The following is a 27,251-nucleotide window of genomic DNA, read 5'->3' as shown; positions in this document are numbered from 1 at the left end:
AGAATATTCCATTGAATTTTCTTCTTCATTGAACCTCTTCCTATATTTTGGCATTTCGGAACACCTTAATTTCTGATTTATGGCAATCTTAAGGTGAACCATTTCTTGGCAAGATTTATTCAGTAGAGAGCTGACAATTGTCTTGCTCTGAAGCTGAGAGCACCTACACTGTAGAAGTGATGCAGTTTGACCACTCATAGCTTTACACAAGCTTTAGTCTTCTCTATCAAAGAGTGCTGATGCCTCACCAAACTATAAACACAGGATTTCATAACATTGAGCTATGGCCATTAAAGTGGTGTCAAATTTCATTAATTCTACAGTGTAAATGCACTCCCGGGGGTTTCCATGATTGAATAAAGATCTGAACTCTTGTCCTCCAGAATCTTAGCTTAATACCCAATCACTAACCAGGTTTGCTCTTCAAATTATAAAACTAACACATTTTTACTTTTTAAAAAACAGCCACTTCAAATGTTGTTCCCACTACTGTACATGTGCCAAAACCTTCAATTCCTTCTGTTTATTTAGGTCCCTTCATCCTCTATATTAACAATGCTTCTGTGAATAAAACATACCCTCCCTCCCAAAAGCAATCTTGACTGAGTAAGAGCAGAGTCAACCAGAAAAATAATAATAGAATGGAATGAAGGTAATAAAAGAATGGAATGTGCTGATTCTCTTAACATATGCCAGTGCTGCTGAAGATTGTAGCTCAATGATGGAGTACATGCTTTATATGCAAAAGACCGCAGGTTCAATGCTAAGTACCTTTAGGTAGGTTTGGAAAAGATACAGAGGGGCTACCAATTACTACAGACAATACTGAACTTAATGGATGATTGATTTGACTCGATCTCTTTACCACATGAGAGCAAAAGAAACTACCAGAGCTTTCATATTCCATGATTCCCTATGCTGGGTCACTTCAGTAATTAGAAGATGCCACCTTTTGAAGTTCCAGTAGCTTCTGATGCTTACCTATGGTTAGGAGAATGAGAACATTTGAAACAAATGATTGACTCTGGGTTTTTTTAAAATACTTTTTTTCAGTACTGGGTTGAATTTGTTGCAGCATAGCTTCATCCTCTCTCTCCTTCCCTCAGTATCTATCTGCCTCAGCATCTATCTATCTGCCTGTACAACATTATCAAAAAAGGAACACACAGCTGAAGTTTTACTATTAAATATACTGCACAGTTGAAAGAGAATACCAGAGATTTCTTGTGAAATACATTGGTAGCATGATCCCTATTTTCTTTGCTGAATTTTAGGTCTTTCCTAGGCATATGCTTGACAGGGAGCATTTCCATTTTGCAGAGAAAGTACGCATTGAAAATTTGTTAGTTTCCCTGAAAAACTAACTATCCTGGGGGGTTCAGCCTTTCACAGGTTCAACTGTTTGCTTACTATGCAAAGCATTTTGATGCATGTCAATAAATTGTACATATATGTTATGCTTCAAGAGAATGCAAGAATTGAATAGAACCTCTGCTAAAAAATGTAATGCAGAAGCATAAAATATGTATGAAATTATGTAAATATGCTGGAAAATGTCTTCCAGCTAAACTTGTCTACTCGTTTTCTGAAGGCATGCCAGCCTCAAAATAAAAGCCACATTGAGTCGAATGTTTAGACATCTGGATACCTTTCCTTTAAGTTCCAGGAAAATATTCTGTATCTAGTTTGAACTGCAGCTACCTAAGTCGCTATTTCCACTACAGTCAAAATAGTTATTCTTTGCAATTTCCTGTTTGTCATATTACTTCTCTTCAGCCAATTGATCAAAGAAACTCTTGATATTTTTCTAACTGTTTTTCCTGACTAATTTTTTAGTTAGTGTTTTAACAGGCTCAGCATTGCTGGGCAACTTCCCTCCCCTCGCTCCCTTTGACCTGTTCTGACTTTCAATCTTTTGGTTTTTGGACTTCATTCCAATGCCATTGCTACACAGTTTATTGGAAATGAATTGGACACTGCAAAAAATATTAACAAAGTTCAGCAGTTCACGAAATTTAATGTTGAAAATTATTTCTCCAGTCATGTTCATGTCACAGGAAATTCCTAGAATACTGCATCTATCTCAGGCAATTTCAACCAGTAATAAAAGCAGGGGTCCCCAAACTAAGGCCCGGGGCCGAATGCGGCCCCCCAAGGTCATTTACCTGGCCCCTGCCCTCAGTTTTATAATATAATATTTTATATCAGTTTTACTAATATCATATATTGTATATACATATCATATTGATAATAATATTATAATCTAATACAATATAATACTTATAATAATATCATATAATAATAATATTAATTATATATTTTATGTTACATATAATATTACTAATAATATTACAGTATAGTGGTATAGTTCAATATAGTAATATATGATGCTAATATTGTGCAATGCTAATAATATAATATATTGTATGTACATCTAATTTGTAAGCCGCTCTGAGTCCCCTTCGGGGTGAGAAGGGCGGGAAATAAATGTAGTAAACAAATGTAGTAAATAAATAAATACATACATAAATTTTAGGCTTAGGCTCACCCTAATTCTGAAATGACTTGAAGGCACACAACAACAACAATCCTAATTAATCTGTCTCATTGATCAGAAGCAGGCCCACACTTCCCATTGAAATCCTGATACATTTATGTTGGTTAAAATTGTTTTTATTTTTAAATATTGTATTGTTCTTTTGTTGTTGTTGTTGTTGTTGTTGTTGTTTTTGCATGACAAATAAGACATGTGCAGTGTGCCTAGGAATTTGTTTGTTTTTTTCAAATGATCATTTGGCCCCTCGAGCATCTGACCGGCCCTCTGCTCAAAAAGTTTGGGGACCCCTGAATAAAAGGTTGTTTTTGTTTTTTTTAAAAAAATAGCCTTATACTATTCTCTGACAATTTTGCCTTTTGCTACTGCAAAAACAGGCCCATTAAAAAATTTATCTAGTTTAATTACACCAGACCAAAGAAACCTAATTTTTTTTTATCTCACCAAAAACATTTAGGTCTGAGTCAATGTTTACCTCAAAAGTATATAAAGTGAAGTTGTTAGAAGTACAACTCCCAGAAATCCTTACCATTGGCTATACTGGCCAGGGTTGCTGGTAGTTGCAATCCAACAACATTGGAGGTCACACTTTGCCCACCACTGATTTACTGAGGCCAAGATGGAATTTTATCCAAGCAGTTGCATAAAAACGTAAATTGTACAAAGGAGACAAAGTGGTATTGAAGCAGGACTGTCATCTTTGCTGATGGTCCCTATTGCACAATGCTGTGTATATTCCAGTCTAGTCTGTCTCTCCTCAGAATTAACCCATTGATCACTGCCATCACCTAACCTGTGTGTCTAGATTATTCAGCTTCTGTGTTGGCATACTGGCACTGAAATGGCATCAGGGATAGGAGTCTCCACTTCTCTGCCTCACTATTCCTGAGCTCTTTATTTTTAAAATTGACAGAAATAATTTTTTTATAAATAACTGTTGCTGAAACTGAAAAATTGCTTTAAACATTAATAAAAATATAACAGAGCAGGGGAAATATGGCCACAGAACCACAGATCAGAAAAACAGTGCTATTGTGCCAATGGAGAAAGGTGTGATAACAAGGGTGCTCGTGCCACTATTGGTGATTGTGTGATTGACATGGAATAGTGCCCACTATGTTGTGTTCTGCTTTTCTAGCCAATCTGTTGTACGGTTTCATGAAAACAGGGATTCTCACTTATGAAGATCAAGGACTTATTTTTCCTTCCCACAAAGTTTTACTCAGATGATGATTTACTGTCTTTACAGTCCAGTTACTCTGTCAGCAAACTAATTGTCATTCCATAACCCAGGTTACTGCTGTTTAAATTAACTATTGAAATTTCGAGCATTTCCAATTTGGATTAAGGTCTAGATTTGGAATGGAACAGCTTTCTCTGATTTGGGGAATGGTGTTTTTCAGGTACAGAATGAGGCTGAGTATTCATGTTGACCTATAGGACCTTATTTGGATTTCATAACCATAACACATGGTATATCATTCTGGATGGAGCTGCTTATAGACCAACCTAGTACTGTGCCTGGATATCCAAAAGGACATTGTGAATAGGAGTTGCTTTGTTCAGTTTTGTCTGATGTAACAGTTGTATTCCTCTCTAGGAATGGCAACTATGGCCACAGTTCACGTGCCTTTGTTACATCAAAGAAAAATAGAATCATAGAGTTGAAAGAGACCACATGGGCCATCTAGTCCAACTCCCTGACATGCAGGAAAAGCATAATCAAAATACCTCTGACAGATTTCCATCCAGCCTCTGTTCAAAAGCCTCCAAGGAAGGAGTCTTCACCAAACTCCAAGGCAGAGAGTTCCACTGCTGAACAGCTCTTACAGTCAGGAAGTTCTTCCTAATGTTCAAGCGGAATTTCCTTTCCTGCAATTTGAACCCATTGCTCTGAGTCGTAGCTTCCAGGGAAGCAGAAAACAAGCCTGCTCCCTCCTCCTTATGAAATCCTTTCACATATTTAAACATGGTGATCATGTCCCTTCTCAACCTTCTCTTCTGCAGGCTAAACATATCTTTAAGATGCTCTTCATAAGGCATGATCTCCAGACCTTTGATCATTTTAGTTGCCTTCCTTTGGACACCTTCCAACTTGTCAATATCTCTTTTAAAATGTGGTGGCCAAAATTGGACACAGTATTCCAGGTGAAGTCTAACCAAAGCAGAAGAGAGAGGCACCATGAACTCCATCAATCTAGACACTATACCCCTTTTGATGCAGCCCAAAATTCCATTTGCTTTTTTAGCTGCTGCATCACACTGTCGGCTCATGTTCAACTTCTTGTCCATGAAGACTCCAAGATCTTTTTCACATAGACTGTTATAGAGCCAGGCATCACCCATTCTTTATCTTTGCATTTAGTTTTTTTCTGCCTAAGTGTAGTATCTTACATCTTACATGAAAACCTTCGACAATACATCTTACATTTGTTCTCATTGAAACTCATTTTGTTAGTTTTAGCCCAGCTCTCTAACCTGTTGGTGTCATTTTGAATTCTAATCCTGTACTTTGGAATATTAGCTATCCCTTCTAATTTGGTTTCATCTGCAAACTTGATAAGCATACCCTCTAAACCTTCATGTAAGTCATTAATAAAGATGTTGAACAGTACTGGGCCTAGGACCGAACCCTGCGGCACTCCACTAATCACTTCTTTCCAGGATGAATTAGAATCATTGGTGAGCACCCTTTGGGTTCTGTCACTTAACCAATTACAGATCCACTTAATTGTAGCATTGCATAGCCCACATTTGTCTAGTTTGTTTGCATGACTTTGTCGAAGGCTTTACTGAAAAGCTTTACATTGTATTAGATCTCTTATCCTATTAGGACTCTATTAGAGTGTGGTCTATACTTAGCTTTCTTCAATTGAATCTCTAACATAGCTGACTTAATAGTGGCTAGTCTACTGAGCTTAGAGAAAACTTTGGATATGACAATTAATGCTAAGTACAGCAGTCAGAATGTTTTTCTGGTATTTGTTATACAAGTCAAATAGGATCATCTTGTTGGTTGTTTGGGAGTCCAGTTCAAGATGCTTATTATTTCATAGAGGTCTCAAATGGCTTGGAGCTAACATGTAAGGAGTGATACTTTCACATGAAAGCTGTGTTTCAGCTGTAGAATCATAACAGTCATAATATTTACCTGAAGCTAGTTTGACTGTCCACATCTTTGATGGTTTTTAGGTGAGACATCAAGATATTTTTATATCAGCTTTTATAGATCTTAAATGCCTGTGATGTTGTTTAAACAAGTGATTATAACATGTCATTATAAGCAGTTCTGTAGTATTAAAATGTGTTGTTATGCTTATAAACTATCTTGGAGACATGTCCAACTGTTAAAAGACAATGTACTAAGGCAAGTCTACACTAGCTGTTAAATCCACAGCCAATCTGGAGCAGTGCGCAGAAACACTTTTCCAAATATGCTGCAGTATTGTGTTAGCTTCCACAGAATATAGCTAAGCCTAGAAAGCATCAACCATGCTGGACCATTACCTCAGCCAAGATGTCATTGCTGCTGTTTCCAATCAGATACAGAGCTCTATACAAGTTTCTAACTGTTGCGGATGGCCCATCCTGACCTCAGCAGAGGTGCCTGCAACATCTTCTTAGTTGTAAGGGTAGTTCTGTTGGTTAGAATGGGGTACCCACAATGGCCAGGCGCTTGCATGGGGCTCTATGTCTGGCAGACAGTGATGGTGGTGGTGACATGCACAATCCATCCTTCTTTCTCTGTATTGATGAGCTTAGGGAAAGGATGATGGCACCAGTGTTCCATCTGGATAGTGGACCAGTTCAAATTGGACCTGATCCAGCTGCTTAGATTGCCCTGAAGTCAGGAGATAATCTAGAATTCCCAGCAAACTAGCTTAACCGGGCTGTGGCACAGGCTGGTTGGTAGCCAGCTGTAATAAATCACTATGACCAAGAGGTCATGCGTTCGAGGCCAGCTCGTAGCGGAATGAGCACCCGACCATTAAAATAAAAAATAGCCCTGCTCGTTGTTGACCTAAGCAACCTGAAATATAGTTGCATCTATCAAGTAGGAAATTTAGGTACCACTTATATATGGGGAGGCTAATTTAACTAATTTATGACACCATAAAAATCGTCCAGCAATGTTTAGAATGAGGAAGTCGGCATCACAGTGGATGATGAAGCAGCTGCTCCCCCTGTGGCCGGAATCGAGCGTACCCTCAGGAAGCTGGAAGCTGTAGAAGGTTAAATTGCCTCTGTGACTGTCTCTGTCTCTATGTTCATATGGCATTGAATGTTTGCCTTGTATGTGTACACTGTGATCCGCCCTGAGTCCCCTTCAGGGTGAGAAGGGCGGAATATAAATACTGTAAATAAATAAACAAACAAATAACCCTGAAAATCTGTGATATTAATTGGAAGCAGTTGAATGTTGTGGGCACAGTCAAAATTCAATGCAGGATGAGTCCAGGTTTTCTTAATTATGTAGATTCACCATAAATACATTAATAAGCAACCTTAGCTCATTCATTCAACAATAGCAGCCATCTAATTTGCCTTGTTCCCCATATTGCCAACCTATGACCTTGTCACATGGCCCTTTCAGGGCATACCATTTACCAGCTTTCACTGGCAAAAGGGAAGGTGCGTGGGTTGGCTCGTGGTGCCTTGTGTGCCCCCCCCTCCCCTCATCACATGTGGGGATGGCTAAGAGTGGCCGAAAGGGTGGCAACACCCGTTACCCTGCTGCCCTTTCTGCCACCACACAAGGATTTAGGAAGGAAAGTGCCGTAGCTCCGTTGGAACTACCCGGACAACACTTCGCCTCCACTTTGGGAGGAAAGTGGGTGAGGCCTGCCATGCGTTGTGCGATGGGACATTGCAGACCCTATCCAAGCTATGAAATAAAGCAGCAAAACAGGGCAATTTTGCCCTGTGTGAAGAGGTCCATGGTGACAGTTTGGGCTGACTGTATTCAGTGACAAATGCACTTGCTTTGACAGCATATTTGCGGATTTATTTATAGAAAGCAATAGAAATATTAGTATTTGTTCCCTTGATTCTCTAATGTATCTTACTGAACATCTGCTGCTGTGCTTAAGAAGATATTTGGATATGATCCAGACAAAGTTAAGCACTTCTACAGCTAACTGATTTCAATAGGGCTTAGCAGACTCATGGTGCATAATGGACACTTTCTTGCAATCAGCAAGAGTTAAAGGTATTTATTTTAGCTAAATTATTTTCTCACAAAGGACTTAATGCCTTATCAATAACAGAAATATGAGAAGAGATTCCCCTAAGCAAACCTTTTTCTTCTAGTAATTTTCTTTCCTTTATGTTACTAAAATACAATGCAGGATGCTTTGTTGTCTCTTACTGACCAATTAGATTAATTGAATCTTGCTGATAGGAATTCGCCAGCTGCTCTGAACACCAAAAGAACCAAAGTATATATGGCCTGAAAGATACCTCAATCACAGATGTTTGCTTTAAAAGTGACTGGCAAGGAAAATTACTGTTCTCCATTTCCCCAGCATAAATAAATCACCAAATTACTTGTAATATGTGGAGTGGGCATAATAACAGGGCCCGTATATTTTTCTCATAGGTGTTAAAAGAACTGTAATTTGGAACACTACTCAGGCATGAACTAAGTTCCCAATATATTTTCTAGATCCAAAACAATCTGGCTTCAAGCCAGATTATGGTTTGGTAGTTTGGTGAATAGTTTGCATCAGGAACTGAACAGATTGCATGTATCTCTGTTGGGTTTACTGGGGGCCTCTGTGGCTTTTGATAAAAATTGGCCATGGCGTTCTTCAGTATACCTGGATAAGATGGGACTATGATCCTTTCTGAATAATTACAATCAGCCATCAGTACCCATAGATTCTTTATCTAAAGTTAGAAAAATATTTTTTATTTCCAAAAAGCAAAATTTAATTTTGCTGTTTTGTATAAGGGAAATCATTTTATTACACCATTGAATACCATGGAACCTAAGCAGCCACATATATGGGTATCAGTGGCAATCATGGAACCAAACAACAGTGGATACCAAGGACCTACTTTATAGAGATTTTTATATATATATGAGATTTTATATATATATGTATATATATATATACATTTTCTGGTACAGAAGGAAATTCAGAAAATATTTACCATTCAACTTTTCCTTCCATACTTTATAAAAATACACATTCCCAAATACTGCTACATGAATATGACTGCATATTCAATATGTACTTTATTAAGAGATTTAAATTTAAAAAACCTTCATCAGAGAGATATTTCTTAATGTTAGCAGGCAATAACCTAAGAACATTGTAAAGTCTGGAAAGGTTTTTCTGCACAAATCCAGAAGAAACAACTGTACTCAAGAAGGAGACATGTTGTGCCTGTCTGTCTGCCATATAAATGTTAAATGCTGGAAACGTGTTGCTGTTGTTGTTGTTGTTGTTGTTGTTGTTGTTGTTTTTAATAGCCTCTCAGGGACAAAAAAAATGGCTAATACGTTCAAGGGCAATTAAGACTTGTAGTGCTATTATTCTATTTTAACTGCTATGGCAAAATGCTAAGGAATCCTGAGGTGTGAAATTTAGGGAGGAATATTAAGAATTTTTATTTAGGAGGTCTGATGTCTCACCAATATTGCCAACATGGAGATGATCATGAGTAGAGGTTAAGAGGTAACATAATAGCCATATTTGAATATTTGAAAGAATCTTGTATGGAAGATGAAGTCAGCTTATTTTCTGAGGCTCCAAGGACACAGATACAAACTACAGGAAAAGAGATTCCAAATAAGAGCTCTTCAGTAGTGGAATATGCTGCCTAAGAATGTGGTAGAGCCACTTTCTCTAGAAGTTTATAAAACAGAGGCTAGATGGCCACCTATCAGGAATTCTTCAATTGTGTATTACTGCATGGCAGGGGGTTGGAATAATTTCCAGTCAGTCAAAATGAAAAGTCTTAGGTAGCCCTAGGCTAGCAAGAAAGCACTCATGCCCCAAAGATAGTTGAGACAATATCTTTTCTCTTCTCATTTGGATGTGGGCATGTGCCTGTTTTCCCCCCTTTTTTCTTTGTGATTTTTCAATACAACTCATATGATTCCTGCATTTGTCCTCCAAGAATGCAAAGTAACTTAGAAATTATCCCTAGGTTATCTTCAGTCATGAGGTGCTCAAGCTTTGGAGAGCTTTCCTATACTGAATCAGAACACAGCTTTCATTCACTAGGCATTATTGACTATTCTGATAGCTCTTCTCCATGCGTCTTAGACAGATGTCATTTCTTGCCTTATAATTGGCTAATATTTATTCATTACAGATGTCAGGTGTAATAATTAAGTGTACCAGTTAGATGTATTAATTAAATGTCAAGTTTAAATCCCAATATAATTACTGAAAGCACATGGTGACTATGAGCCAGTTCCTGTATTTTAAGCAAATCATAACATGATTCCTGAGTGGATAGAATCAGAGTGGGTAGGCATATATGCCACTTGGAATTCCATGCAAAAAGGATCATATAAATTAATTAATAAACAATAAACAGTTGGTGTTTTTCACAGAAGCTTGGAAGCTTGGAAAAGTTTTTTGCATGATAGCAACTCCCAGAATCTGGAGATCACCATACTGACTGAGGAATTCAGGAAACTTTACTTCAAAAAGTACATTTCAAAACTTTGGAAAAAAACTTGCCTGACTCTGGAAAAGGAAGTGTTCACCACTGATCCCATTACATGCATGTGTGAATCACTTCTGAAATGGCTACACCTTTATGCCTATTCCCATTAAACTTTGAAGTGAGCATTGCTAGCTTCCCCTTCCATTCTTTTTCAAGTGTGTATTTCTAGACAAACAGTACACCTTCAAATGCATATTTTTTCAAAGCTTTCCTGGATTTCTTTCATTTATAGGGGAAGTGAAAAAACCCCACCAAAATGATCTTCAAAAATGTATCTGGAAGAAGTGAATAATATTTTAATCATTCCACTGATATCAGTATAAAAGTACAGATGGGAAGTCAATCTGATATATTCTGGAAAAGACTGCCATTTAGGTGACATGGATTCAGGCAAAAGCTGTTCAGATTCCATATATCATGACATTTGCAGGGAAAAGTGAGACTGGTCATAACCTCAAACTGGGCATTTAGTTCAACCACTCAAGAAAGCCAACATGTATAAAACTTGAAGATCGATTCTGAGCCCTGACTGTGAAACTTGCAAAATCCAAGTTTCTCAATACCTTGGAGAATGTAGGCCCTTGCATGCAGGTTCCTTGAGGTTTGGCAGAATGTGCTGTGATTAGTATTGTGGCTTGTGGGCTGGGCCCTGCTCCATCACTCCACATAATTGCTCTGCATGGTGTATGCAGAATGGTTGCTCAAATGGGGCTATGGATGTATCTAGATTGTAATTTAACACCACTTTCACTGCCATGGCTCAGTGCAATCAAATCCTGGGAGTTGTTGTTCGGTGAGGCACCAGCACTTTTGGTAAAGAAGGCTAAAGACTGCAACTCCCAGGATTCCATAGCATTCAGCCATGGGAAGTAAAGTGCCACTAAACTGCATTAATTCTACACTAAAGATGCACCCTTAGAAACCTAATCAAGTGAGACAATGAATTTTGGGGGCTTCATCTTGATATCCACAATTAACTGCTTTGATTCCTAGAGATTCATTAAATTAGTCATTCTGAGGAATGTAGATTGAATTATTGTGTGGATCTGATATTGGCAAACCATCTATATAGATGCAGGTGAGGTTAGACGCTCTAGCACACATGCATGCACTCATTTTTAGGATAGCAGTTACCATTCATGCAATCCAGCATAGTGCTACATTAACAAAATTTTACACTTGATCTCAGCCCACATTTACACCAACTTTAAAACTCAGGAAAATATTAGAGAGTTGGAAGAGACCTCCAGAGCCATCCAGTCCAACCATGCAGCAATACATTATCAGATTCCATCTACTTCACAGTTCCAATTCACAGTTTGAATTGTGGATCTATCTATCTATCTATCTATCTATCTATCTATCTATCTATCTATCTATCTATCTATCTATCTATCACCTATCAGTGTATCTATCTGTAATGATCCATAATTCAAGGAAGCTAATACAATGCTGTGTTTAACCACTGTTACCAAATTAGAGTGAAATCTCACTCTGATATTTAATAATTTGACACTTAACTAAAAACATGATGTTTTGCTTTCTAATCAGTTTGTTTCCTTGTTTCACAAGAGCTTTTGATTGTTTCACACAGCAACGTCTGCATTTGGGTCACTGCTTACTGTTATGCTCTCATAATGTCATGAAAAGATTAAGGTGATCTTAGCCAGTGCATTAGGAAGCCACAAGTAATCAAGCTTAGAGGAGAGTGAGATTTGAAAGTCACAAGTATTCTTACTAGATGTAAACAGTGTGTTGCAGAATTAATCTAATCTCTGTTTCTAAGCCACTATTCAGCATGAATTTAGCATTTCTTAAATACATAATCTTCCCAGGAATCTCAACCAAAGGGAGGGCTTGGTCTCCTTAAAATCTTTGCATTTTCATTTCTACATAAGGCTACCATGAAAGCTATTGGGTGGGGAAAAGGGAAGAAAAAAGAAGAGAAAAGTGAGAAGTAGAAACAGCAGCAGAAGAAAACCAACTAGAAGAATCTGCCAGCAAGAGGATTTAACATCCGTTTCAAAAGTCATAGATTACAATTTAAAATGGAAGTCCCCGTTTGAACAAAGAAGGAAAGGTTATGAGAAAATACAGTTGGAAATTACTGAGGTAGAAAGTCAGTTATGATTGCTTCTGTCCTGTAGCTCCCCCAAATGCATGGCCTAGAAAGTGCCGCGTGCACTCAGGAAGCATAGCAAGGGGGGAGATTTGACTATCGTCATTACCACTTGGAGAACACAGCTTGAATGCATCTTGCATGGAAATCTCTGCATTTCTCATTTAGCGTATTTTATGGACTGCTTGTCAAATGGGCCCGGTGTGCTCTGCTCAGACAATCTTGGAAACATATATGAGTTATACAAATTATCGTTCTAGAAAAGGAAATAAAGTCAATTGACCACTGATTGTTCTTTCCCCTTTATCCCAGTGCCTTGTATAAGCATCCAAGTGTAATGATTGTTAACTCAAAGCATTTCTGTTTCACTGCACTTTATCTTTGCAGGTAATGAAGTTAGTGAGTTCAGCTTTAGTTCTTGTCTCTATTTCCTTTTAAAAAAATCATTTTCATATGGCAAAAGTCATTTCAGAAAAGGGTAGGAAGGTGGAAGTTGCCTGGTGAGATGGAGGTGGGTGATGCTGTCCTTTTTCAGGGTTGGCATCATTTGGCTCATGTTTCCCCCATGGTTTACTCAGGGGAAAAGAACTAAAAGATCAGAAATACAAATGCAGTGAAGTGTCAGCTGAAAGAACATAAAAAGGCCCTGGCACCTTTTGCTCAAAATCAGACTTGTCTTGATCAGTCATATGTGGTGATGGCGTGGATTCACCACTCCGCTGTATACTCAGGCATGAAATGGAGCACTGGGCAGCCTTGCCACTTTCAGCTTATTCGGTTGGAATAATCACTTCATATTAAATTACCATCATGGAAATATTTCCCAAACATTTCTGATATTCATGTTGTTTGCCCCTCCTGCTCCCACTCCCAGAGCTTGGAAGCTGAGAAAGACAGCCAATAACATTCCTGCATATCTGAAAATCAGTCCTTTCTTTCTTATTCTGCATGTCACTATTGATTCTCAAGTATATTTATCCCCATTTTATTAATTGTAATTTTTTTTTAAAAAACACACGACACATAGATATGCATATTTTAAAGTTTCAGTATTTTAATCCAGTTGTAATTATAAAGTCAAGCATTTATTTTATTGGATTGTCACTCGTTTCAGAAATCAAACCATGTCATATATAAACAGATTGCTTGATATACATGCAATATCCTGTTGATGTCATGCACTCTTTTCTATAATCTGACTGACATGGCACATAATAAAATGCTCACTTCAATATATGTCTGCTGTATTTCACCTAATTCTGGACTTAGTTTAATATTAGTCATGAATATTTCCTACAGCTGGACATGAATTTGAATATATAAAAGATGCATTTTATGTTTGTGTTGCAGAACATCTCTCCCCGCCTTTTTTTGTTCACAGTTTGTGATGAATTAAGTCATCTCAAGAAAATGCAAACTAGAAGTAACAGAGATTGAAGGCGTTATCTTTATTCACAAGCCAGGTACTGCTCATGGACTCAAGAGAAATGCACCTTTCTTTTGCACATAAATCTTGCAAAAAGCTTTTTGATTTTGAGGGGAGGAATAAAGGAGCTCCCCTCTTTTCTGAGTAAAGGATGAAAGAAAACCGTGGGACCCAAGCTTTTTAAACGTCAATAAGAAAAGCAATTGGTCCACAATTTTGTTCTGAATATTTGAAATGGATTGTTTTCCATGATATTTTCCATGATGTTTTCCCTGACATTCATTTTAGTAACTGAATGTATACATATCTAAAGCAATGTTTCCTTGAGTATGAATGAATTTAAAAACCACTCCCTAGTTGCTACATCTTAGCATAGTAATATAGAAGGATAGTAGATTGACTAATATGCTGCAGCTTTTATTTTCCAGTCTTAAGAAACATTTGCAGCATTTTTTTAATTACAGGGGTAGTGTAGGCCTCAAGCATCAACCTCTTAGAATTTGTAGAAATGAATACAATCTCTTTAAGGAATTTGGAGCACAGCGGGGATAGAGAAATATTTATCGCATTCTGTTTTATACTCAGGAACTTGATTTTCAGAGTTGGCTACCTGTCTACAGGGAATAAATATGAGGGATTGGTTAACATCACAGTGTGCAAGGGAAAAGAAGGGATCTTGGTTCAACAAAAGTCCTGCACACATTAATATACCTTTATAAGGTCTGTTTCATCTCCAGTACCCAGGTCATGAGAACTACCATAAACTGTGTCTAGATAATTAAAAGATCAATCTGATTGGCAATGCAAACAATGCAGTTGCAATACTAAGTTTATAGCCATGTAATAGCGTTTTGGAAAGAAATTTTGGGCAGATGTGGTAGTTGTTGCATGTTGAGAAAAATAATTTTTAAAATTTGTATTTGGCAAATATTTTGGCTTTCAAAATCCATTTTGCTCCTCTCAACTAGTTCTTTCATAGATAAGTAACCTCAAGTCTGGACTACTTGAATGGGACAAAGGTATTTTGGATTGTACATACTATCCACACCTCAGAAGCCATGGCACCTCTCTTGTTTGATGTCAATTCATTTGCTTTTCCCACTAATCTTAACTAAAGACAGAAGTATATCTGGTTCTTCTTAAAAATAAATTTATGCTGTTTCTCATTGAAATGAGCCAAACCAACCAAAAAACCAAATGTTGAAAGTCTATTGCAGTGGTTCTCAACCTGTGGGTCCTCAGGTGTTTTGGCCTACAACTCCCAAAAAAACCAATCTGTTTACCAGCTGTTAGGATTTCTGGGAGGTGAAGGCCAAAACATCCGGGGACCCACAGCTTGGGAACCTTTGGTCTATTGTTTTACAAAATTTCAATTACTTTACAGTTCTATCTTTCTTTCCTAAAGTTGCACCCATTCAAAGGCAAGTTAAGAAAATGAGAGCCAAACTTCATATGAAATCAAAGACATAGCCATGGGGCATGGTCCTCATGCTTTTTTAGGGATGATTTCTGGTGTTTATTGTGACTCCATACATGTGTGTGTGTGGGGGGGGGGGTAGGATTAAATATTTACCTGGCCCAGGCATGTAGCCCCCCCCCCCCGAAATTCTCAGGGTGGTCCACGAGAAGGCCTTACATTTATTATTTAAACTATTATGTTTATTCATATCATGATCTGATCACCATGCTCAATATATCCCATATGCATAGGGGTATTGGGATGACGAGACAAAAGGTTTGCTAGGGTAGACCCTCTCCTGCTCAGGCTCAGCCCCCCCCCCCCAAACCAAAATCCCAGCCCCTCCCGAAGCAAAATCCTGGCTACGGGCCTAACCTGGCCCATCATGATTTTATAGGTAATCATCTCCACCAAGTTATGAAGTGTGGTATACATCCACCCCACCACCATTCATACCCTAGGGATTTCCTGAAAGTCCTATTGCAATGTGGTAGTGGCATGGGTCAGTGGGGATTAGTGGAAAGTTGCTTTGTATTATCTTAGTCCTGTTATTTAATATCTCAAATCCTGGCCTTTCCAGATGGATCCTAAAATGCGCGACCTCTTGGGCTTTTATCTGAGGCATCCAAACAACGCCTCAGGTAAAGGTGGATTAATTCAGAATAAAGCAGGGTTTACCTGCCTTGTTCTGAATCAATTAGATACCCCATTAGATCGGGGCATTCCTGAAATGTCTGGGTCTAATAGGGTATTGGATTTGTGGGGACTCACCCATAGATAGTCCTGGAACTACCTGGGAGTGAGACCCCACAGCCATCTCACACCTTTTGAGCTCCTGGAGCCCAAAGATGCGAGATGGCGCTCCCCTCTTCTCCACAAGCCCCCAAAAGAATGCCTAAAAACTTTTAAGTCCTCCTGGTATATAGAAATGATGCACCAGGAGATGGGGAGAGATATCCCCCCCTCCCGTCTCCTGACGTGTCATTTCTACGGACCAGGAGGACTCCAGGACTACCGTAATGGTGGTCCAGTAAGTTTTAAAAAGTTTTTTAGGGTAGTTTTTTTGGGGGTGTGGGGGGAAGTGGATGCCATCCTAGTCACTCACCGGGAAAGCCCATTTTTTTGGGTGTGTGCGTGCATGGGTTCCTCCATCATATTGTTTTATATTAATTTTATTTGTTTTCAGTGAATCAATTCTATTGATTTGGCTTGTTGGTCTTCTTTTTACGTGTTTGTGCACACAAGAAACATAAAAAACAAATCCAAAAATTAATATCTTGGCTAAGAACATAGTTCCAGGTTGTGGTGCAATCGATTAATTATTGTTTGTTTCTCTTTTATTATGATTGTTTAACATTTTAACTATGTCGATTTTAACTGTGACTTGTTTAAATTGTTTTTAAATTGTGTTGTCTGATGTCTAAATTGTTATTTTATTATTTTATGTTATTATATTGGGCTTGTTCCCCATGTGAGCCGCCCCGAGTCCCCTGCTGGGCAGATGGAGGCGGCATACAAAAATAAATTTATTATTATTATTATTATTATTATTATTATTATTATTATTATTATTATTATTATGACACAGCAAACAAGATAGATATGCTGGATTTTGTATCACAAAATCACGAGTCAAACACTTCCCAAGTGTCTAGGCCTGTGTGATGTATTTTTGGATGATGCATGCATATCCCAGTAGGGTGGCCTTTTGCAGTTGGCAGATCGTAATTTTGTCAATGTCTATTGTTTCCAAATGCCAGCTAAGATCTTTTGGCATGGCACCCAATGTGCCGATCACCACCGGGACCACCTGTACTGGTTTCTGCCAGAGTCTTTGAAGTTCAATCTTGAGGTCCTGATAGCGCCTGAGTTTTTCCTGTTGTTTTTCGTCAATGTAACTGTCACCTGGGATGGCAACATCAATGATCCAAACCTTTTTCTTTTCCACAACTGTGATGTCTGGTGTGTTGTGTTCCAGAACTTTGTCAGTCTGAATTCGGAAGTCCCACAGTATCTTTGCGTGCTCATTCTCCAATACTTTTGCAGGTTTGTGATCCCACCAGTTCTTTACTGCAGGGAGGTGGTACTTGAGGCATAAGTTCCAATGAATCATTTGGGCCACATAGTTGTGCCTCTGTTTGTAGTCTGTCTGTGCGATTTTCTTACAGCAGCTGAGGATATGATCAGTGGTTTCGTCAGCTTCCTTGCACAGTCTGCATTTTGGGTCATCAGCTGATTTATTATTATTATTATTATTATTATTATTATTATTATTATTATTATTATTATTATTTGAAACACAACAAGATGAGTCCACAACAGACATTCTGTTGGCTGTTGTATTGGATCATACGTCGGACACTTCCCAAGTGTCTAGGACTGTGTGATGTATCGGTGAATAATGTGTGCAGATCCCAGAAAGGTGGCCTTCTGCAGCTGGCAGGTGGTAATTTTGTCAGCGCCGATTGTGTTTAAGTGCAGGCCAAGGTCTTTAGGCACTGCACCCAGTGTGCCGATCACCACTGGGACCACCTTGACTGGCTTGTGCCAGAGTCGTCGTCTTCTTCTTTTTCTTCTTCTTCTTCTTCTTCTTCTTCTTCTTCTTCTTATTATTATTATTATTATTATTATTATTATTATGCACAGATAGCTTATAGACTGTGGATAAACTGAGATGCTTTATTCCTCAGTGGATGAAAATAAAATGACACAGAAAAAGCCAAATTGCTCAGCCTGGGTAATATTACTTAAACATATTGAAATATATTGGACCTAAAAAAATCTGAAATATTAGAAACTGGGATCCCAATTAATTAGTCATCCCTGTTCATTCTCCTTTTGACACAGCTCTTTTTCAACAAAGTAGACTGATACAACTCAAGTACTTCCCCCACCCCAGTGTAGTGTAAACCATTCACACAGCATGGTAAAAGCATTTTGATTCAACAAGGCAACCGACCTTGAGGAGATTAATTAACAAAACAACCCAGCAAACTCCAAACAGAAATTACTTCCTAGTTAGACAAGGCTGTTATAATAGCATCCCACATTGTTCATACTGAATGATTCCGACAAGCTTGAAGAATTTTATGGGACTAATGACACTATTACCATTGTTTGCAAATTCTTGTGTTACTTGGTGCTATTGTCTTCCTGCCAAGGAGGCTTCCCCCGCCCCCACTTAATTATCTTGACAGATATATACATTGGCAATAATTAAATAATTCTTAAAATTTTCTATCCAAAAACAAACGTTCAGACAGCTAGTGAGGAGAGGAGGGAAGGAAGTACCTAAAAAAGAGAGATCCATCTGGAGCAGCAGAACCTACCAGAATCTCTGGATGCAGTGCAAATTAGCCAGCCCCGGAGGAATGGAAGAGTAGTGGGGAAATATACAATTGTGAATTGGCAGCTGTGCTTGTTAAAATGTAGCTGGGTCACACAGTATACAACCATTGAAGAATAATAAAGCAACTTGTTGGGCTTTCCCCCTAATATCTCGGCACACTGTAGGTAAGCCTATTGTTCCCCAAAGGCCGCTTCTAGTTACTGCAAAGGCACTTCTGTGCTTTTACAAGAGCTTCCAGTAGCTCTGACAGTGCTTGCAAATACAATGCTCATGACAATGCTGTGTGATTTAAAGCATGCAATCCATGCTGAACACTATTAATAAAACTAATGGGGAGATTATATTTGGCTCCTGAATTCTTCATTCCCACCCACCCACCCCTTTTCACTTTTAACAAGAAAAGCAGGAGGTTTGTTTTAACACTCTGCTCTTTTTCAGAATACCTGAAAGAAGCAATTGATTCCCTTCTGTGCTTTATTAATTTTTTCCTCTTTTCAGGAAGGAAAAAAGTTTCATCACTTAATTAAAATACATATTGCCACATTTCCCTTTTCAAGAAGTAGGCTGTTGGTGCTAAAATCTCTCATAAAAGACATCACTATACTAGTGGCTTCATAAAAGGACAAGATCAGCAAGCTTTATTTTGATTTAAACAAAACAAAACCCCAATACAAACAATGGATCATTTACACAGACTGAAGATTGAGAAATCAGGCAAAACTACCTTTGTTGGCAATTTCTCAGGTGACACATAGTTAAAGTCTATTGATCTCATTGAACTCTCTGTTGTAGCAAAATGTCTAGATAACAATGGTAGTGAAGTGCACAATCCACGGAGGATTTTTCTTCAGCAAGGCCAATTGGAATGAGTGAGAGGTGGCTGCACCATTTAAAACATATTATTTCATTATTTAAATTAAAAAGTCACCAATATCTTCATTTAATTTTTGGAGCTTGCTTTTGAAAATATTTATTTATCAAACAAAGATGTTTAAAAACATGTGGGGGTGTGGGGAGAAATTACAGTGTTGAAGTCACAGGCCGTAGATCTTCATGTGATGAACAATATGTAGACCTCGATATACATGCATCATCTACCTTTCCCAGTGGCTTTGAGCCTGTTGAGAACAGGAAAGGTAGCTCTACATCAGTGGTTCTCAACCTTGGATCCCCAAATATTTTCAGCCTACAACTCCCAGAAATCCCAGCTAGTTTACCAGCTATTAGGATTTCTGGGAGTTGGAGGCTAAAAACATCTGGGGACCTCAGGTTGAGAACCACTGCTCTACATAAACTAGAATAAAACTTTGTTGTTCTGTTTTTGTAACTCTTCTTGTTCCTAGTAAGCTCAGAGCTGTTGTGGTGGATCCTGATAAGCCTATATTGAGGCTTTCTGTTACAATTGGCTTCTAACAGGAGCAAACTACAGGGCGCGTTCTACGCCTCTGTTTAAGGAGCTCCACTGGCTGCCGTTTGTTTTCCGGGCCCAATTCAAGGTGCAGGTTATCACCTACAAAGCCCTAAACGGTTTGGGACCCACCTACCTTAGAGACCGCATCTCCTCCTATGAACCTGCACGATCTCTTCGCTCTTCGGGGGAGTCCCTCCTCTCGCTTCCACCAGCTTCGCAGTTGCGGCTGGTGGGGACGAGAGAGAGGGCCTTCTCCGCTGTGGCCCCCCGCCTCTGGAACTCACTCCCGAGGGAGATTAGACAGGCCCCCACCCTCCTTGCCTTTCAAAAAAAGCCTTAAAACCTGGCTTTTCCAGAGGGCCTTCGACGACTAATTTTTGGGGGTTGATTTGTCTGCCCATTTAATTTAATTAGAGAGTGTTCTGCCATGATTATTGATACCTTGCTGAGTACTTCTGCCACGAAGCTACAGAAGCCCTCTATTTCAGCCTAGAACTGTTTTATCTCCTTGTTTTTAACATGTGATGTATGTATTGATTGTATGACTGCTTTTCATGTTTGATTTTACAATGTGTAATTTGTCACTGTTTTTATTATTGTTGTGAGCCGCCCCAAGTCCCCTCGGGAAGATGGGGCGGGATATAAGAATAAATTTTATTATTATTATTATTATTATTATTATTATTATTATTATTATTATTATTACAATTGGCCTGCCAAATTTGCAGGAGTTATCACATCAACTCAAAATATGTCAAAAATATGACAACCTTAGTCTACATACATTGCCTCCCATACCAACTGACGGCAGCACATAGACAATATGGATATATTATCTCCATATTAGATAACAAAGGCAAACTATTGGCTTGTATCCATGGGCCATTTCATGGTCGTTGTGAGCCTTCAAGTCATTTCCATTGTATGGCAATCCTAGAAACAGTGAAACAAAATGTAACTACTTGCTGAAAGATTGGGCCCTTTCATACCACACAGTTATATATTTTTACTATAACTGCCATGAAAACATACCATAGACTCTGATTATTTACGTAGAATTCTCAATCCATGAATTCTAGTTTCCCACCAAACTACAAAACCAGGAATAATATAGGATGCTGACATGGTAGTTAAAGTGGAATCATAGTATTATAATTGTGTGAAAGGGCCCATGTCTGAGGTGAGATTTCAGCAAGAAGGTCCTTTTTTAATGTTTCTGCTTTTTATCACTATGTAATAATAACACTGAAGGTAGAGATTTAACTTTTGAGTTATTGTTTTAATGTTTGTCGTGACTGATACCTTACTAAACCTTAAGTGAGGTAGGACTGTTGAAGGAAGCTGGGAAATTATATGCGGTAAACATATGCATGCACACACAACACATTGTATACCAGAACAGGAAAAGGCTTTTAAAACTAAAAGTTTAATAATGATTCGGCAATATGTTGTCGTTGACCACATCACAGAGGTTGTGTGTCTTCTCAACATTTCATAACAAAGCAGATTTCGAGGAAATAATACATTCTTTTCAAACACCATTTACATTTGCATGTCTCTCAAGTGCTGAAAAAACATGTATGTTGGCTTGAGTGAAATCTCTTATTTTAGAATGTGGTAATTACTTTTTTTAATTTGGCTATACAAGCTAAGCATAGATATGAATATATGTGTTCTGATTTCTGAATATGCATTTTCTCAACTTCCTCCAGTTGTCAGTACTGATTTTTCAAAACAAAACAGGCATCTCAAAGATCAGCAATATTGCGAAGTAAAGCAGAGGGCTTAATTCAGGTATTCTCCATAAACTAACTCTCCCTATTTCTAGCAGGAATTCAAATTCTTTATTTTTAAAAAATCTTATATAATTTGTATTAATATTTATATTATTATCATTGTTGTTCAATCAGATTGACACATAAGAATCACATATAGATTGATTTCATGTTGATTGGTTTTATATTGCCACTGCTACAGGATATAAATAAAAACACTTTTTTCTAAAATTTACATTTTTTTTCAACAGATATATCCTCATAGACTTAAATGCTGAAGATAAAGCCCTTCCAGGTGAAAGGAACATCTTTATTTTTCATAACAGGATATACATGTTGAAATAACATTGAAAAATATATATTAAAAATTGAGATTAAGTTCATAAGATTTGTTCTCATTGCCCCCACCCTCTATAACTGGACTTTATTTTCAGGCATAGTTCCTTTTTTGTTGTCGTTGTTGTTGTCCAATCTATTTCTGTTCTTTGTTGTGAAGCTTAAAATATATAATGTGCTCCTTTTCAGAACTGAGCCCTACTGGGCTACACATTATGGCACGCAACATACAACCAAATACAACTTATCACAGTGTGACAGCTAATATTTAAAAAAGAACACACACATATTTTGAGGTTTGATGATGGCTATCAATCTCAGTAATGGGTATCCAATCCAAATTTCTGACAGATATCTAGTGGATGAAGCATCCACTATGTGCAGCTACGGGTGAGGAAAATGAATGAGAAAGATATTTCAAAGCTCTAATTAAAAATAAGACATAAACCTTATCTATACAGGATTTTTTAAAAAAGAAAAATACTGCTTGTTTACATGTTTAATAATGTTGTGAATCCTAAATAAATGAAGTGTTCTTTAGACTGATATGGCTAAGGATTTATCTTATATGTGTGTGTGTATTCCAATTGTGGTATTTTCATGAATCCCTGTACAATTCTGTATCTTTGTTTCATGCAGGCTGCAAAGAAGGAATACAGTAGGTCATGTAAATGCATGGCTTTGATGCTTAGAAAAGGCATTCTTTTCAGACAGTTAAGTTGGAGTGACCTCCAAAAGCCAAATTGCAGCACAAAGCATATTGGGTAATGCTATGTAAATTGCCATGTGTGCAATTGGGGATATTATTATTGCAAGACCAAAAGGTGCTAGTTAATGACCTCTACATTTGATCTTGACTTTTCATAGGGAATGATGGTGTCCCTGGCTGAGACAATAGCTGCTCTGCACTGATGAGAGAGAAGGGTAAAACACCTGTCCTCAGATACTCAGTGGACCAAATCCCGTTGCTGCTAGCTGACATATTTAAACTCTGCACTAAAGACAGTCTGTTAAAACAGTGCAACACTAATCAAAATGTTTCACCCTTTCCAATGTGGAATATAAAATGTGATTTCATTTTTTAAAAAATAACATGTCAATAAGATTGTGTTTAGCTATACAAATAAAACTATTTTACTCTCGCCATGCCTTATCCACTTTTGTACCTTTCCTCATGTTATCTCTATTTTTTCTCTCTTTTACTGCCAGAATTTAGACTGTGAGATCTTTGGGGCAGGGATTTGTCTGTTTTGTGTTTGTCTTCTGTTCTTGCTAAAGTACATAAATGATATCTACTACAATATTATACTTTTTATAATGAAATCAAATATAATTGAATATTTTATAATTTTCTGAATGCTTTGTTATTTTATTAAATGGTTTTGTTGTTTGTACTATGGTAAATTGCATGCAATATTTTTTTGAAAAACAAAAAGAATTATAAAAACACATATTCGGTTTTGAAAATAAAATGCTTTTCTAAAATTACACACACATGCACACAGACACGTGTGGGGATGAGATTCATTTACATCAGTTGAAAGAAAGAAATTTAATGTTAATTTTTGCACTACAAAGTATTTCTTGAACCAGAGAAACTCACGGCATAATTTCATCTGGATAATGATCATTAAGAAATAGAATCAAAATGTCACCTTATATACTGTATGTGTAAAAGAGAACGTGGTTATTAGAAATTATTTCAAATTAATACAACATTTGGTAAAGTATCTAGCATTTAGGAAGTTTAAAGGTACAAAGCACAGTCATAACAGGTGCTCCACAGATCATGGGGTTAGAGGTCTTCTAAAGTACAAATCTGTCATTTTTAATTTCTCCTTCATTGAGGTTTTTTTTTAAACTCTTAAAACACTTTCCATTCCAAATATTTAAAATGTGCACATTTTGCTATCTTCTTTGGCAGTGAATTGAAACCGAGGCAGCATATAGGGGCAGAAAGATAAAACTAGAGGCTTGTCTGTTAAAGTTTAGATGGGGCCAGTTTGAAATAGATATAGAGAGAGGGGCAGTTATGAATGGGTTAAATCATGAGAAGGACAGTTAGACAGGGCCAGAGAAAAGGTGAGGGCTTGTAATGAATCACAATAGGACATTTGCCTTGATGGGAGCTGGAAGTGTTAGGGGGAATGAGTTACTGCATTTAACCAGGGGATTATATTGTATTGTTTATGAAGTCGACATAAGATTTAATTTGTTATACAGTAAATATTTTTATATAGATGAACTTCTTTGCTGAACTATTAATTGAAAGTACCAATGCCAAATTATTTTTAAAAGTCTTTGAAAACTAGAATTTTCAAGACCATTTTCAGTTTGGAACATCCTGTGCAAAATTTGTACATTGGAGTTTTTGCAAATTTGGTGCTGCCTTTGTTCAGAATAAATTTCCAAAAACAGCATTTTCTGGTATTTAAGAAATCTATCTTCCATTCTGACTCAGAATCTTCATAGTTTAGAAATTTTCTGCACAAAATATATACAAACTATTTTCGTTGTACAGAAAACCATCATTTTCTGCACAATTACAATTTTCTGTACAGAAAATACAGATGGTTTTGTGAGAAAAGTAGAATATAAATTTTAAAAAGTCATCCACAGGAGTTTTCATAGTTCAGCTCTAGACAAGAGGAAAGGGCTGTGTCCCTATCTCCAGCTCAGTTAGTAGAGCAGCAGCTTGCTGCAATTTGCAAGGCTTAATTGATTTGTTGCTACATCTTGCAAATACTTTCCAGATGGTCTTAACTTCCTCCTTTCCTCCCAATTGTAGTTCCAAGCTCACTCTCTACTTTGTAAAGTGTGTCTTTGGTATCCATTGGGATTTGATTCCAGGACCTCCAGTGGATACCAAAATGTATGGCTGCTATTGAAAATAAGTTACTTCCAACAGAAGCATAGCATACATTCCTGGTGAAAAAACTAGTAAATGCATTGAGAGAACACCTCTCCAGAATTTCTAGATCCTCTGGCACAACCCTATAGTCAACTTTTGGTGGAGATATACCATAGAATTCCATTGAATGGCCTAAGGAGAATGGGGCTTTCTGAAAATGGGTAAGAAGGGCATACTGTATTTCCATTCCTCTCATCTTCAAATCTACTATGTCTCGTCATTTGAATCTGTTTATGTTCCTGTTACACAAGCATATCTCTGTAAACAAAGCTTCTGACAAGTAGAATCCCTTTCCTAGTTATTCTCAGACTAGCTGTATTTATTTATTTATTTTATTAGCAGTATTAGCATTGGGAGGTTTTTGGTGTCAGGATGAGGTGGCATATTTGAACAATGCAATAAAGCCTGAACTGGATCATGATAGATTTCTATTCTATCCAATCCTGCTGTAAGATAACCAGCATCCCTTACTGAGCATATGTGAATAGCAAGACAGACCATGCCTCACTATTCTTTTTTAAAAGATGAATCTATACCAGTGTGGGAAAATTAAGGCCCGTTGGCTGGATGTGCTCCCCTGGGTGCTTATCTCAGGCCCTCCTCATTTCCCTGACCTCGTGACAGAAGGACACGGAAGCCTGCTGTGTCCTTATACCAAAAAGATGGGGGAGGAAGACACATAGGAAGTGAGAATGCTTTGGAGCGCTTTCAACCACTGTGTGTCTCACCCTCCTCCTGGCATAAGGACAGCAGCTCCATCCTTATGTCAGAAGGATGGCTCAAGGAAGGCATGTGACAGCTGAAAGCCTTCCGAAGCACTCTCAGCCACTGCCAGTCTCGCCCTCCTACCTCCCGGGATATTGCCAAGAGGATCATGAGGGAGGGAGGATCAGGGCAGTCACCTTCCACCTGGCATAAGGATTATTATTATTATTATTAAACTTTATTTGTACCCCGCTAGCATCTCCCGAAGGACTCGATGTGGCTTACAAAGGCCAAGGCCTCAACACACAATGTAGCAATACAAACAAAAGGCAAATTAAAACAACACCCCATCCTTACATTGGGAGGTCAACCTGAGGATGACCTGGGTCCTGCTCTGCTCCCTCCTGGCCCTGCTCTTTTATGGGTCCTCCCCACCCAGCATGTGCCTGACCCCCCTCCCTCCTTGCCTGGCTCTCCTGGTTGGGCTTGCAATGCGGCACCAAGGCAAAAAAGTTTGCCCATGCATGATCTATTCCTTTGGCCACTAAAGGGCAATCCCAGAAATGTGGAGATTAGTAAAAGAAAAATGCCAGGATACATTTTGGATTAAGCTGTTGATTGAACTCTAGAAGATGTTTACATATGCCTACCTGATCTTGTAGTTTCATTCTACATGTTAGTTCAGCTGAAACAGATTGAATTGCTCTTTTTTGTGATGTTGGAAACTATCCCTGCTCTATCCATTTTATTGCTGCCCCTGTGCTGAATTTTGTATTAAAGAAGTAATGCCCAGGAGCACATTTACTTCATCACTTGAAAGATACCTCTTCTATATAGCATCCTGTGGGCCACAAGCAGTATCCAAAGAGTGTTTTGAGGCCCCAGTGCCCCTCCAAGATCCCAAAAGGAACATTTAGTGATTTTTTTTGGAAAAAAAATACCCCCAGTCACTTCCTAAGTAGGAGTATGCAACTGTCGATAGATCATCATAATAATAATCATCATCATCTTTATTTATATCCCACCCCATTTCCCATTATGAGACTAGAAGCAGCTAACAACATAAAAGGCAAATATCCAGTGCCAACAAATACATACATACAGACATAACTTAATAAAAAGCATTATAAACTCAACTACATTTGATAATAAAAATCATAATTAACAATACAACACAAAGCCACACTAAAGAGTGCCTATAGTTTTAAAATTCATATTCCTATTCCATTTCACATGGTTTAAAAGCCTTAAAAACCTTAGAACCTTAGCCTAACCACCTACTTCTCCATATGCTTGGGAGCACAAAAATGTTTTTAACTGCTTTTTGAAGGAGTGTAGCGAGGGGGCCATATTGACTTCCTCTGGAAGGAAGTTCCAGAGGTGGGAGGCAACTGCAAAGAAGATCCTCTCTCTTGTCTCCACGAACCGGGTTTGAGACAGAGGCAGGAACATAAGGACAGCCTCCCTTGATGATTGCAGTGTCCAGGCAGGTTCGTATGAAGATTGGCGGTTGACCAAAT

General features: G+C 38.0%; 1 long non-coding RNA gene across 5 annotated transcripts in view; it reads left to right on the top strand.

Annotated features, from left to right (window-relative positions):
* Positions 1 to 27,251, top strand: part of LOC103278504 (uncharacterized) — a 220,262-nt gene that overhangs the window by 180,370 nt on the left and 12,641 nt on the right. For 2 of the 5 annotated variants that reach the window (XR_010005947.1, XR_010005946.1), the window contains 2 exons: positions 22,031 to 22,074; positions 22,983 to 23,257. The exons of 1 other annotated variant lie outside the window; for it this stretch is intronic. This is a non-coding gene — a long non-coding RNA (uncharacterized LOC103278504). Of the gene's footprint in view, positions 1 to 22,030; positions 22,075 to 22,982; positions 23,258 to 27,251 lie in introns of those variants that run through there. 2 more of the 5 variants (XR_010005949.1, XR_010005948.1) reach the window with 1 other exon arrangement.

The sequence above is a fragment of the Anolis carolinensis genome, chromosome 4 (assembly GCF_035594765.1).
Source record: "Anolis carolinensis isolate JA03-04 chromosome 4, rAnoCar3.1.pri, whole genome shotgun sequence".
Lineage (NCBI taxonomy): Eukaryota > Metazoa > Chordata > Lepidosauria > Squamata > Dactyloidae > Anolis > Anolis carolinensis.
This window is presented reverse-complemented; position numbering and strand designations above follow the sequence as displayed.